The sequence below is a fragment of the Gorilla gorilla genome, chromosome 17 (assembly GCF_029281585.2).
Source record: "Gorilla gorilla gorilla isolate KB3781 chromosome 17, NHGRI_mGorGor1-v2.1_pri, whole genome shotgun sequence".
NCBI lineage: Eukaryota > Metazoa > Chordata > Mammalia > Primates > Hominidae > Gorilla > Gorilla gorilla.
This window is the reverse complement of record NC_073241.2, coordinates 104,682,949-104,698,220: the sequence shown is the minus strand read 5'-3', so window position 1 is coordinate 104,698,220 and position 15,272 is coordinate 104,682,949. Positions and strand designations below refer to the sequence as shown.

Sequence of the window (15,272 nt, the reverse complement as noted above, 5' to 3'; positions counted from 1 at the left end):
GTAAAATGACGAAAAGGCATCCCTCTCCCCTGTGTAACAAGTCACACCCATGCTTCAAAACCCATTTTTTTTTGAGAAAATAGAGCCTTTTATTTCATTTCTTAATTAAATAAATATTTAAAATACAAAACATAACGTTACATGGGTGCAAATAGTAGGTAACACATATTTTCTTGAGAAAAGAGCATGAGCTCAGAGGAGGATAAATAGCACAAAAGGATAAAGCTGTGCACACTCCACACACTTCACAACTGGATGGAGCAACACGTCCGGAACGTGTAGACCCACAGCCCACTTAATGCCACCTCTGTGGCCATCCATGAAGACTCCGGTGCCTTCAGAGCAAGGCCCTCCCTGCCATCAGTGCAGTGAGTGGGCAGTGGGAGAGGACATGGGGTCACAGGGAAAGGTGCACATGAGTGCTCATACACACACTCGAGCACATAACACATGAGTGCATGCAAGGACATTACACACGCGAGTACACATGCAAGACTGCACACACGACACAACACACACACAAGTGCATATACACAAGTGCACACACAATTACACAACACATACACACACACAAGTAAACAACATACATGCACAGAAATGAATGCACACATATGGGTACACACATGAGCACACAGCACACACAGGTACACATGTGCGAGTGCATACATGAACACACAACACACATGCACACACAAGTATACGTGAGTACACATGTGTGAGTGCACACATAATTACACAATGCACCCAGTCGACATTCCAGTGGTGGGGTCCGCTTTTGTCTCACCTCCTCACCTGGGAGTCACACATCTCAGGAGCTGGCGGGAATCCCAGGGCAGAATCCATCGCCTGGAGTTGTGGCAGAGCCTCCTGGAACCACGGGAGAGGGAAATGTGGGAAAGTGGCCTGAGGTCGATGGCATCAGGGAGGCGAGTGGGAGAAGGAGAAGCTCCAAGGAGATTGTTGTGACAGGGACGTCCCTCACAGGAGCCCCTGCCCAGCACCTGCACCGTTGGCATGACTGCAGGAGCCTGGGGCTGCTGGGCCCGTGGTCATGAAGGGCGCCAGCTGTGGGCAGACCCTCTGCAGGGTGCTGGCGGGGTTAGAGGCCATGTTAGCAGCTACTCCTTGAAGAGGCTGAAACAGGATGTCACCCTGGCCACACTGTACAACCCGTAACCTCCAGGACATGGGAGGGTGAGGCTCCTGGGGCCCGAAAGGCGGGGTGGTCTCTGCTCCCCTGGCCTGGGGCTGTGGTAATTTTGGTGTCAGGAGCATCTGTGGTGAATAATGACACAAATGTCACCTCAGCAGGAGGGAGTGAGAGAGGCAATGACTGTGAGTATCAGGTGGCCCCCAAGAAATTTTTCTGGAATCTTCTACCACAGTGGGTCTCAAGCATTTGGGTCTCAGCAGTCTTTTACATCTAACTATGGAGCTTCAGTTTGTCTGGTTATAACTACCGATAGGCCAGGCGCAGTGACTCACGCCTGTAATTCCAGCACTTTGGGAGGCTGAGGTGAGCAGATCACAAGGTCAGAAGTTCAAGACCAGCCTGGCCAATATGGTGAAATGCCATCTCTACTAAAAATACAAAAAAATTAGTCAGGCGTGGTGGCGCATGCCTGTAATCCCAGCTACTCAGGAGGCTGAGGCAGCAGAATTGCTTGAAGCCAGGAGGTGGAGGTTGCAGTGAGCCAAGATAGCACCACTGCACTCCAGCCTGGGTGAGACAGCAAGACTCCATCTCAAAAAAATAAATAAATAAAACTGAGAAATGTATTAATTCATTGAAAATTAATAATAGAAAACTCATTACACATTACCTTGTTTTTAATTCAAAATAACTGTTTTTCCAAAATAAAAACAAACAGTGAGAAGAGTGGCATTGCTTCAGCTTTGTGCAGGTCTTTTTAAAGCCTGGCTTCAGAGAAGACAGCGGATCATCAGTCTGTCCTGCATTTGGCCTGTTGTCATAGCACACATCATGTTACCTCTAGAATTCATTTGTGAGAGAAAGGGAGAAGAACATCTCAATTTTATTATTAAAGCAATTTAATAACAATATTATTATTAAAACAAAGTGCCTGTAATCTCAGCACTTTGGTAGGCCCAGGAGGGCAGATCACCTGAGGTCAGGAGTTCGAGACCAGCCTGACCAACATGGTGAAACCCCGTCTCTATTAAAAATACAAAAATTAGCCAGGTATGGTGGCGCATTTCTGTAATCCCAGCTACTCGGGAGGCTGAGGCAGGAGAATCACTTGAATCCAGGAGGCAGAGGCTGTAGTGAGCCGAGATCGCACCACTGCACTCTAGCCTGGGTGACAGAGCGAGACTCCATCTCAAAAAACAAAATAAATAAAATAAAAAATAAAACAATTTTGATCTTACAGATCCTCTAAATATCCCCTGAGGACCCCCAGAGACCCTTGTCTACCCTGTCCAGTAGAATTGTGTTATTGCTAATCAGTTAACCTGTGTGATCAGGAAAATGTTACGTGGGTGACATTTGCACAAGTTCTGTGTTGACCTTTGAGCTGGGTTTGGAACAGTTAATGAAGAGGGATCTTGGAGGTAGTGGTGTAGAGATCCTGTTTTCCTGATCCTAAGAGGTGAGATCCCAAATGCCCTCCAACAGCCATGGCGAAGAGCTGTCACTGTCTCCTTGAGGCACAGCAGCGTCCCCCACGGCACCCACTTGCACAGTCTCAGGTGGGGTGGGAACTAGTATTTACTGAGCACTTACTAGCCATCAATTGTTTCAAATATGTATTTAATCCCTCAAACAGCTCTAAGGTAGAATCTAAATAAAGGAACTAAGAGTCAGAAAGACCAAGTGCATAAGAAGAGTGCTGGCAGCCATGTTTTCAGGGTGGCAAAGGATTGCGCCCGTTCTCTCCAATACCTGCCGCATGTCAGCTGTCTGCCAGAAGCTCCTCTGGGCTGGGATTCAGCAGAGACGTGGTCCTCACCCTGTGTCCTGAGAGAGGTCACGTTCAGATGAGGGCCGTAGAACCAGGGAAGAGAATTGGTAAAATGAGGTCACTAGAGAGCGTGTGGGGCAGACGGCACTGGACGCTGGGAGGAGACTGCCGTGGTCCTGTCTTCAAGGAGCCCTAGGAGGTGGACATCCATCCCCATCCCAGACAGGGTTACACAGCCAAGAGGAACAGAAGTGCCTCCCGCAGCTGGCTGGCCCACTCCCAGGCCCCCACACAGCACATCAGGAAGGCACACTAGGGTCCGAGTGGCTCCCCAACCCCTGTTACTACATTTCATCTCCAAGGAAAAGTCAGCACCATTCCCTAGGATGTGAAGCTTGATAAAAATAAATGCCCACACCAGCTTTCCTGGGAGACAGGAAGAACACTGAGCCTCTTCTTTGCAGAGCACCCTCTGGCGTTCCACCCTACAAGAAGTCCTGAGCTTGTGCAAACCACGGGAGAAAAGTGTGGCCCAACGTTGAACAGAGAAGTGCCCTTGGGGATCCCTGCTGCCTTTTTGCACGTCTCATCTAAGGGCAGATAACCAGGGTGGGGAGGTTCCTGAACACAAGGCCACGCCATTGTCATGGTGAGGAGGGGCCTGCACTGTCTCCCAGCACCTGCTCAACAGAAGCAAACCACAGAGCTGGCCCAGCCATTGGATGGAGCCATTCAGATGCAAGCATCATGAAGGTAGAGGACCCCTCTCTAGAATCAGACACGCCCAGCGCTTCCTCCAGCCTCTGCGCCTTCTTAGAATTTCAACCTCTCAGCATCTCAGGTTCATCTACCATGAAGCAGGAAAAATAAAGCTACTCCCCAGTTGTTGGGAAGAGCCAAAGAAATGATTTTCATGAAACACTACCTAAATACTGTGATGGTAACCAGCTGTTGGCTTCAACCGACAGCTCATTCTGTCAGACTCTCTGGTGACTTCCACCTGGACAGCCCAAGTAGTCCATGTGTTGGTAAAAAGACACAGATGACACCAAAATACATTTTCTGCCACACTTTAAAAAATACCTTTTGAGTTTGGGTCTAGTACATAATTGTGCAAAATTTCTTCATTCCTGTAACTTGGGCTTGATTTAGAAACACACACTTGCCTTCTCTTTGTCCTGTAAGTACATGGCCCAGCACACACGTGCCAATATTCTAAAATAAAGAAAGCTTTCATGGCCCAGGGCCGTCAGATATTAAGGAAACTATATAACTTCCCTCTGATTTCTTTTTTTCTTCTTTCCTTTCCTTTTTTTTTTTTTTTTTTTTTTTTTTGACGTCACAGGAGTGGTATTTGTCAGGTGCTAGGTAGAGAATAATGACACTGTATAAAAGAAATAGCCTGGGTGACCTGTTCCTTCCTTGAGATGTGGATGGCTGCTTTTGAATTACAGAAAAACCTCTGCTTTTTGAACTACTGAGTAAAAAGGGAAAAAATAACCACAACCCAGAGCTTTTACATTTCACATATGCTCTCTGGGTATGCGGTGCAGGGTGCCGTGAATGAGCGCAGGATTTGGTATAAATCTTTTCCTATTTTGTGTTTCAGAAGGTATGCAATAGAAAACCCATTCTAACAATAAATGCTAGTCACCTGAGGTTATAGCTTGTTTTGTAGCTAAGAAAATAAAGCCTCTGCTCACCCTTGGCCAACTAAGTTACATTTTACGCTATTATTAATGCATTGCAAGGCTTTTTTCCATATCAATTTGAAATTATACATCTGGGAAATCCCAGTACAACAGCAGTCAACGCTTTGTTTCTCTGTGTGGCCCCCTGCAATTACTAGAATGTGCAGCTATAATTTAGCTCAGGTAAAATTCAATCAGTCACCCCAAGCACAATGAAATCTCCATCTACAGAAAAAAGAAAGAGGAAGAGGAGGAAGAGAAGGGAAGGGAAATAGGGGGAGGAGAGAAAGAAGATGAAGAAGTAGAAGGGGAAAAACCAGCAGGCAGAGGAGAAATAAAAGGAAAAACTGACGAGGGTTTTCCTGCAAATGGCCCAGGGAGCCATAGGAGTTTCTACAACAAATTGATTAGAATATTTAAATTCTGATTGTAATAGGAAATATAGCTGAAGAGAAGCAGTGCTAAGCATTGGAATTAACATGAAACAGATTTTAATCTGTTTTACAGGCTTCTTGGGTTCATTATAAAATATAATATTCTTTGCATTAAAAATAGAAAGAGAAGAAAGAAGGGAGATTTTGTTGGTGTGCTGAATTTCACAGGGAGACGCCTGGAGATGGTGAGTAGGCCAACCTGAAAAGCACTGTCCAATGGAAAAAATATTTATTGAGACAAGTCAGCATGTCATTTGCCTAACAGGAAAATGGAATCCCACCGTTAAAGAGCCTAGGTTCTTTAAAGAAAAAGTCTCAGATGGCTCAACTCATTTTTTTATTTCATTCTTTTATCTCACAACTTTTATAAGGTATATAGGAAAGACTGTGATTGTTAATCAAATATTTCTAGACTTTTGTTCCATAATTGTTTCATAGACGTCACTTAGCCAAGAGCAGATAATTTAGCAATAATTCACTTAGAGGTCAAGCATCTTCCTTCTACCACTGATAGGCTGGTCCTCCTGTTATACACATTTTCAAGGCAATAATTTGATTTACTATAATATTTTACCAATATGTTTGTTTGCTTCTAGTCACATGACCTTGTAAATTCACACCTTGATCTCTTCATTCTGCTCTAAATCCCCCAGTATAAATAAAATGTCTTTAAACTTTTCATTTTGAGATTCCCTTGCAGTTGTAAGAAATAATACAAAGGGATCCCATCTACCCTTTACCAGTTCCTCTGTGGCAACATCTTTCAAAACTACAGTACAACAACACCCCAGGATGTTGACCCAGAGACAGGCAAGATACCGAACAATACAGCCACACAGGATCGCCCCTCTCTCCTTCTCATCATTCCTCCTGCTGCCACTCCATCTTTAGCGTCTGCAAACCACTAATCTGTTCTCTATTTCAATAATTTGTCATTTCAATGATGTTATACAAATGCGCTCTTTTCCACACAGCATAAATCCCTGAAGATCTATCCAAGGTATTACACACATTGATAATCCACTCCTTCCTATTAGCAGAGTGGAGTTCCACAGCATGGGTGTACCAGAATTTGCCTAACCATTCACTGATGAAGGACATCTAGGTTGTTTCTAGCTTAGGCCTATTACAAATAAAACTGCTGTCTGGGCATGGTGACTCACACCTGTAATCCCAGCACTTTAGGAGGGCAAGGCAGGTGAATCACTTGAGGCCAGGAGTTTGAGGCCAGCCTGGCCAACATGGTGAAACCCCATCTCTACTAAAAAAAAATACAAAAATACAAAAATTAGCCAGGCGTATTGGCGTGCACCTGTAATCCCTGCTACTGGAGAGGCTGAGGCATGAGTATTGCTTGAACCTGAGAAGCAGAGGTTGCAGTCAGCTGAGATCACACCACTGTACTCCAGCCTGGGTGACAGTGGGAAACTCTGTCTCAAAAAAATAAATAAATACATAAAAATAAATAAACAATAAAACTTTTGTATATAGTCATACATAGGTTTTTTTGTGGACATATGCTTTTATTTATCTGGAAAAAATGCCTGGGAGTGAAATTATTGGGTCATATGGTAGTTGCAGGGTTAGTATTTTAAGAAACCATCAAACTGTTTTACAAAACGGCTATACCATTTTACATTTCACAAGAGAAGTTTGAGTGACCCAGTTTCTCCTCATTCTCACCAGGCCTTGGTGTTGTCATTATTTTTTATTTTAGCCATTCTGATAGATGTATAATATCTCATTGCAATTTTAATTTGCATTCCCCTAATGGCTAATGATATTGAGCATATTTTTATGTGCTTATTTGCCATCTGTATGTCCTCTTAGATGAAATGTCTCTCTACGTCTTATGTGAATTTTCTAATTGGATTGTTTGCTCTTTTGCTGTTAGATTTTGAAAACTTCTTATATATTCTAGATACTAATCATTTTCAGATATGTAGTTTGCAAATACATTCTCAATTTCTGTAAATTATCTTGTCATCCTCCTGACAAGGTCTATCATGGAGCAGAAGTTTTTTATTTATTTTTATTTTATTTTATTTTATTTTTTGAGATGGAGTCTCGCTCTGTCGCCCCAGCTGGAGTGCAGTGGCACAATCTCGGCTCACTGCAAGCTCTGCCTCCCGGGTTCATGCCATTCTCCTGCCTCAGCCTCCTGAGTAGCTGGGACTACAGGCACCCACCACCACACCTGGCTAATTTTTTGTATTTTTAGTAGAGATGGGGTTTCACCGTGTTAGCCACAATGGTCTCGATCTCCTGACCTCGTGATCCGCCCACCTCAGCTTCCCAAAGTGCTGGGATTACAGGCATGAGCCACCGCATCTGGCCAGAAGTTTTTTATTTTTATGAAATCCAATTTATCAAATTTTTCTTTTGTGGCTCATACTTTTGGTCTAGAATCTAAGAACTCTTTAGATGGCCCTAGGTTAGAAAATTTTCTCTATGTTTTCTCTAAAACTTTAACAGTTTTACATTTTACCATCTTGTATCCATTTTGCACTAATTTTTGTATAGGATATGAGGTTCAGTTTGCAGGGTTTGTTTTTGTTTTGTTTCGGACATAGGAATGTCAAATTACTCCAGCACCATTAGATATAAAAAAAAAAAGGCTGTCTTTCTTCCATTAAATTGCTTTTGCACCTTTTTCAAAAGTAAGTTGTCTGTATTTGTGTGAGGTATATATCTGGGTTATCTATTCTTTTGCACTGATCTACACAGCTAGCCTTCTACCAACACCATGCAGTCTTGATTACTGCAGTTACATAATAAGTCTGAAATTCAATAGACTGCTCCCATTTTAACTTCCTTTTTGAAAATTATTTTAGCTAATTTAGTTCCCTTGCATTTCAATATAATTTTACAATAATCTTGTATATGTCTACAAAAAACCTTGCTGGAATTTTGAAAGGAATTGTGTTAAACCTTTATGTCTATTAATATTTAGGGAGAAACGATATATTCAAAATGCTGAATCTGCCAATTCATGATCTTTGTATGACCCTTCATTTATTTAAATATTCTTTGATTCTTTCATCAATATTTTGCGTATGCATCCTATATATGTTTTGTTAGATTTACACTTCAGTATTTCATTTTTGGGGGTGGTTGGAAAAGGTAGTTGTATTTTTAATGTCAGTTTCAATGTGTTCATTGCCAGTATATAGAAGTTTTTATATGTTTATCTTGCATATTGCCACCTTGCTTAACTCATTTATTAGTTCTAGGAGTTTTTTGAACGATTCCTTGGGATTGTCTATACAGACCACCATGTTATCTAATAGGGAGAATTGTACGTTCTCATTCTGATCTATATGCCTTTTATTTTATTTTCTTGCCTTATTACACTGGCTCAAATTTCCAGCACAATGTCGAATAAGAGTAATGAGAACAGATATCTTTGCTTTTTTTCCAATCTTAGGGAAAAAGCATTCAGGATTTCACTACTAAATACAATGTTAGCTGGAGGATTTGTGCAGATGCCCTTTGTCAAGTTGAAAAGTTGCCATCTATTTCTGTTTCTCTGAGGTTTTTTTTTTTAACTTGAATGGATGTTGAATTTTGTTAAGTGATTTTTCTGTATTGATTGATATGAGTATGTGATTTCTTTAGCCTGTTAAAATAATTAATTATGTTAATTGATTTTTGAATATTGAGCCAGTTTATATCCCTGCATAAACCCTATTTGGTCAGGGTGTATAATTTTCCATACATTGATGAATTTTATTTGCTAATTTTTTTGTAAAGAATTCTCACATCTATATTCATGAAGGACACTGGCTTATAGTTTTCTTTTTTTGTACTGTCTAGTGTTGGCATCAAAGTAATACTCACTTCATAAAATATTAGAAAATGTTCCCCTTCTCTTTCATTTTCTATAATAGATTGTGTAAATGTGACAATAATTATTTAAGCATTTGGTGGAAATCTCCAGTGAAACCATCTGGGCTTGGAGATTTAATTTACGACAAATTTTAAACTATGAATTAAATTTCCTTAATAGATATAGATCTATTCCTTGTATTCATTTTTATATTAGATGTGTTGTGGCAGTTTCTGTTTTTCAAAGAATTAGTTCATTTCATCTAAGCTGCCATTTTTATGGATGTATAATTGTTCCCAGAATTCCCTTATCATTTTGAAATGCCTGTGAGGTTTGTAAGACCCTATTTTCATTCCTAGTATCAGTAACTTTTGTTTTTTCTTTGCCAGCCTTGCTAGAGGTTTGTCAATTTGATTGGTCTATTCAAAAAAACAGCTTTTTGTTTCATTGATATTTCTGTATTGTTTTTCTGTTTTCAATTTTATTGACTTCTGCTCTTATTTCCTTCCTGCTGCTTGCTTTGCATTTATTTTACCTTTTTTCTAGATTCTTAAGGTGGGAGCTTATATTATTGATTTGATACTTTTCTTATCATACTCATGTACCCACTACTGCTTTCCTTTGATTAATGTTTGCATGATGTATCTTTTTCTATCCTTTCAATTTTGCTATATTGTTATATTTAAAGTAAGTTTCTTGTTGAACGTTTATAGTTATGTCATGCTTTCTAATTTATTCTGCCAATCTCTGCCTTTTAATTGATGTATTTAGACAATTTACATTTAATGTAATCATTGATATATTAGGTCTCATGAATGACTTTTTTTTTCCTGCTTGTTCTTGCTGTTTTTTTGTTTCTCTCTGTTCTTTTTCATGCCTTCCTGTGGATTACTTGAACATTTTTTAGAATTTGATTTTAATTTATCTGTAATCCTTCTTAGTGTAACACTGTCTATTGGTTTCATCATTTTACCAGTTCAAATCCAATATAAAAACCTTACCTCCTTTTACATTCCTTACTTCCCCTCATTATAATTATCTTTAATATATCCTGTTCATATATTTAGAACTTTATCAGAAAGTGATTTAATTCTTGTTTCAACCATTAAACACAATTTAGAAAAGTCAAGAGGAGAAAAAATTCTATTATATTTACCAATATTTTTGCTTACCTTGTTCTTCTTTGTTTTATGATGGTCCAAGATTCCCTTTTATTATTTCCTTCCTCTTAAGAGAACTCCTTTAGCCATTCTTTTTGAGTAGGTCTGCTGGAGACAAATTATTTTAGTTTTCATTCATCTGACACTGTTTAGATTTCCTGTTTATTTCTAAAGAATATTTTCACTGAATATATGATTCTGGGTTGACAGTTCTTTCCTTTCAGCACTTGAAAAACATTCCATGGGTTCTCATAAAAAAAAAAAAATCCAAAGTCATCAAAATTGTTTCTTTCCTCTAGGTAAGGTCCACTTCTTTTTTGTTGCTTTCAATATTTTTTTATCTTTAGTTTTTAGAAATTTAATGATGCTATGTCTTGGTGTAAATTTACTTAAGTTTATTCTGCTTGAGGTTCATGCAGCTTCTGGAATTTGTAGGTTTATGTCTTTTCTTTCTTTTTTGTCATCTTTTGCTAGAGAAGAGAAGTTATTGTAAAGTTTTCTGTTTTGTTAGGTTGCTCTTCTCCTGGTCCTATAGCAAGAGGGCTTTCTGTCTGTGCCAACTGGCATTTCTGGGTTGTCAGCTTTTTCAGCTCCATGTCTAGTATATATGAGGCAAAAAGAAAACCCATAGAATGTACCATTGTGTCATTCCTTGGGTCCCAACATCTCTGGGCATCTACTTTCTTCTCCCTGTTATTCAGAGTCTCCTTATATTCGTTTCCTACATAATGACTAGGGACCTTAGTTTACTTAGTGGGAGGAAAAGGGTGTCTACTCTGCCTCGAAATGAAAACAGCCACCAAAACACATATAAATCTATGTTTGAAAAGTCTAGCCAAGCTCAAGTATAATGTGCACATCTATGCCCCCCCTTCCTTAAACAGGAAGGAAAAAAGCCACATGGAAATGAGTGTATCTAGAGAAGGTTTACCATCCAGAAACACTCAGAAGCAATTAAGAGTCCAGGTTCCCATGCAGCAACAGGTCTGAAGCACCCACCAGTACGAGGAGTGGAAGCCGTTCTCATTTCAGGAGCTGAGATTGAGCTCTCCCAGCCACAAATAGGGGCTGCTGAAAACTCATTTATGTAGAGAGCATCATATGTGCAAGGGTGGGAACAAGTGGGGAAAGCACCTGGACCAAACATCAAGAATAAAGAGAAAATCTTACACATTACTAGAAAGAAAGATTACATGCAATTAGAGTGATGGCAGATTTCAAATCAGATATAAAAGATGCCAGCACACGATGAAGTAATATCATTGGAATGTTAAAGAAAATACACTATCAATTTACAATTCTGTATCCAGACACAGGATCACTCGATAATAAAGATAGAATAAAGAAATTTCCAGGCTTATGAAAACTGAGAATTTACTAACTAAGAACCCTCCCTTGGAGGGAAGAAAAAACTACCAAAAATATGTGCTTAGCAAGAAGGAAAGTAAACCCAGAAGGAAAGGGGAGAGTATAGTATAACAGCAAGCCAAGAAATCAGTAAAAGAAAAAAAAAGTTGATAAATCTAACTGCTAATTTCTAAATAAATTTTTAAAAGGAAGAAACTAATGAAAAGACTAAAGTTTGTGGACTTTTAAAATGCTGAAGCAGAAGTTCTAAATCAGTGCTATTCCCAATCCGATTGGGACATGTGTAAAAAGTAATGAGGTCGATCCTCCCCCTTGGAGAGTTTGGGAAGTACTGCTCTCCAAGCAGCAAGAGGGGGAGGCTGAGGGGGAGGGGTTCACAGCAAAGTCAAAGTGCACTAAGATCCTTGTCTTTTACTGAAAGAAGTTAGAGATCAAGAATAAATTTAGATTTAATTAGAAATTTGTCCATCTGCTTCGAGGTATTAGACAAGTGTTTGCCAGGTTTTTTAAGCCATTTAAGGCTGTTTGAACAATTAGCATTACTAACAAAATAAACTCATGCCCAATGGATGATAGTACATTTTGCCATTAAAAGTCATCAAAGCAAGTTTCTCAAATCCTGAATGTCTTGCAATTACCTTCTAATGTATTTTGCATATTTTTAGACAGAACTAACTTCCCATTTACAAAGTGAATAGCTCTAGAAAGAGTCTGCTGATGTTTCTGGCAGATTTGAATAGTGATCCCATCCAGGGAGAGTCGATTAGGCCAGTATGAGGTATCTGGAAGCCTTTTTATGAACAGAAATGTCTTCTTGCCAAACTTCTTTCTAAGGCAGCGTGGCCACTTAAGTATTGTAAACATTCTGTTGAATTTTCAATCTAATATTTTGCAGCTTACAAATGTGCCTAACTTAATCATTTTTTAGGTTGGAAAAAAAAGTAAATTCCTACATACCTCACCACTTTATTACTGCATTAATAATAAGCAAAGGTTTTAGAGGAAAGGGAGGGTTCAGGTAAGCTTTGTGGGATGGATGTGCAGGCACAGCTGGTTGCTGTTGTTATTTTATAACATTTTTCCTTGTGTTTCAAAGTAATGTTTTATATATACATACATATATTCATGTATTCATTATATAAAATTTGGGAAAAATTTTATTCACATCTTTTTTTAATTGACAAATAGAGTTTATATACATTTATGGTGTGCACCATTGTTAAAGCAATTAAGTGAAGCTTGCCATAACACCACCACAGTATCTGGAATTTTCCTTCTGGCCTTTCTTCCATGTGTAAATATGACCACACCGGTACCACCAGCATTTACGTGTGTCACACACAGTGCAAAGTGCTTCATGGACGTGATGTTGTCTCAAATATTTTGCTCTTGAGGAAATGAAAACGCACTGGGTGAGTGTCTTGTCAAAGTCACACAGCCAAAAGGAGGAAGCTCCAGTATTCAAAGGAGAGTCGGCCTCCAAAGCCACAGCTTGCCTGACTAACACTGCTGTCGTCCTCTCTCCCGCCCTGAAAGGTGAATTATTATCACACCAATGTTTCTGATAATTCCCTGAGGCTCAGAAGTGCTGGGGAGATTGCCATGTAACAGACATGGCTGGCATGGGAACCCAGGTCCACTGATGCCATGGCGGCTCTCTTCACCTTTTCCCGCTGTCACCTCCATTCTGCTGAGACAGCCTCAGGACCAACGCCCAGAGCTCAGAACAGGCGGAGGAGGAGAGGGGGATTTCAGGTCAGGAAGGCAGACGAGGCCACATGGCGGGGGGCTCCTGGCCAGCAGCCGTAAGGGGAAGAAAGTACAGAAGAGCAGAATAAAAAGGAAGATGGGGTGGGAAGAGGTAACAAGTGGGATTCTTCCAGATTTAATAATTTTGTCAGCTGTTTTCTCACACCTAGTTTGGCAGCAATACAGTTTTTAGCAACTTGCTGTTGTCAGTCTTTCAAAGGAGTAAACCTAAATTTAGTGGAAGCAATGCTTATTTTCCACACGTATATATAACACATTTACAACATATTTCATTGAATCAGTATAATAAAAAAGGAGAAACCAGACTAAATACAGCTGGGAGCAAACGCCAGCCAGTCCGGGTCAGGCTGGACTAGCCGTGGGTGCAGGGCAGGCCCCAGGCACATGCCCTGTTCTCCTCTCAAAGAAGCCACAGTGAATGTGTATGCCCGGCTCACTGTATGCCTGGCTCACGTGTCCTTGGTGGTAGCATGTCGAGGTGAGTGACCCGACTGTGCCTTCATGCATGGAGAAGGGAGTCTGGGAGTTGGACTGAGGACGAGCCCGGCACCAACAGCCTTGAAGCGCTTCCTGGGGACTCCAGGCCACTCCCACGGGGTACGCTCAGGGGACCCTTGCCAGTGCCCCCCAGGCAGCCACCCTCCTCACACTGCCAGACTAGGCCCCTCCCAGTTCCCAGCAGTCACCTCAAGGCCCTGCCCCAAATTCCCACCCCAGGAAGCTTGGCAGGCCACCCGTCCCCCACAGTGGCCACCAGGACCCTCTCTCAGGAACCAGCAAACCTGGTCTTCTCCGCCTCACTCCTAGCCTTGTCTCTGTCCACCTGTCCGGAAGCCTCCTCCCCTCTGGCTCAGCTGGGTTTTTCCGGCTGCCCTCAGGCTTGACAGGGGATGATGTCCTTTCTGTCCCCTCCATTCCTAACCAGCACTGAGCTCTGAACCACGCCCTGGGTGGGTCAGCTCCGCAGGCAGCCACTGTGCCCCCAGCTGCAACCCTCCCTCTGCAGCGAGGAGAGAGCCATGATCTTGCAGGTGACCTTCCAGCACCCACTCTGCAGCTCTGAGACCCCAGTCCTCGCTGGGCTCCGTTGGGGGGACACCTCGGCCTACCATTGTCCCCGGACTCATTGGCCCTCTCTGTGCGATGCTCCTCCCCAGAGTGTTGCAGCTTGGGTTCTCTTGTCTCCTTCTGGTCTTTACTCCAATGTCATCCTCTCAGCAAGGTTCTTCTGCAACCCTGTCTGGCCTTGACACCCACACACAGCCTGCCTGCCGCCTTGCTGGCTTCCCTGGTCCCCTGTATGCCCTGTGCACCTCGATTAATTCCTGTCTCTCCAGGATGGACTAGAAACTCCACCAGGGCAAGGATCTGGGACTGATTTGTTCACGTTTGTGTATGCAGCCCCTAGAAAGTGCAGGTCCACCATAGGCACTTCACACATCAGGTGAGGGGTGAATGAACTTGGTTTTCGGGTACTGCCACCACAGAAGAATCCGGGACTCACCTTAGTTTCAATGGGCTTAGAGCAGGAAGCCGTCCACCTACTTGACTTGGCCCTCACTGAGCGCTATTTATACAGCACATAAACACAGCCTTTTCGTTTTAAACTTTGGGAATGCACCTGAACAAATTTGTTTGTGGTTGTAGGACATAATGTAAATGTTAACAACCTTGTAAAACTGCAGCTGACAGAAAGCAGGATGTGGAAGAAAAGGTTGGAGTGTTAATATCCTCATCTTACAAATGAGGGAGTCGAGCTGAGGGAGCAAGAAATCGAAGTTTAAGGGCGTTTTCTTTCAAGTCACAAAGGCAACCATAAGAAAAACTAAAAATAATAATAGCAGGCCAAGCGCAGTGGCTCACACCTGTAATCTCAGCACTTTGGGAGGCAGAGGAAGGTGGATCACCTGAGGTCAGGAGTTTGAGACCAGCCTGACCAATATGGTAAAACCACATCTCTACTAAAAATACAAAAATTAGCCAGGCATGGTGGTGGACACATGGAATCCCAACTGCTAGGGAGGCTGGGGCATGAGAATTGCTTGAACATGGGAGGTGGAGGTTGCAGTGAGCCAAGATTGTGCCACTGCACTCCA

At 41.7% G+C, this 15,272-nt stretch overlaps 1 long non-coding RNA gene across 1 annotated transcript; it reads right to left on the bottom strand.

Moving 5' to 3' along the window:
• Positions 1-755: 755 nt before the first annotated feature.
• On the bottom strand, positions 756-10,192 carry LOC134757409 (uncharacterized). The gene is made up of 4 exons (XR_010131299.1): positions 10,051-10,192; positions 2,906-2,980; positions 1,824-1,993; positions 756-867 (listed from the first exon to the last, which is right to left on the bottom strand). It is a non-coding gene; the product is annotated as an uncharacterized lncRNA (long non-coding RNA).
• Between the last annotated feature and the right edge of the window lie 5,080 nt (positions 10,193-15,272).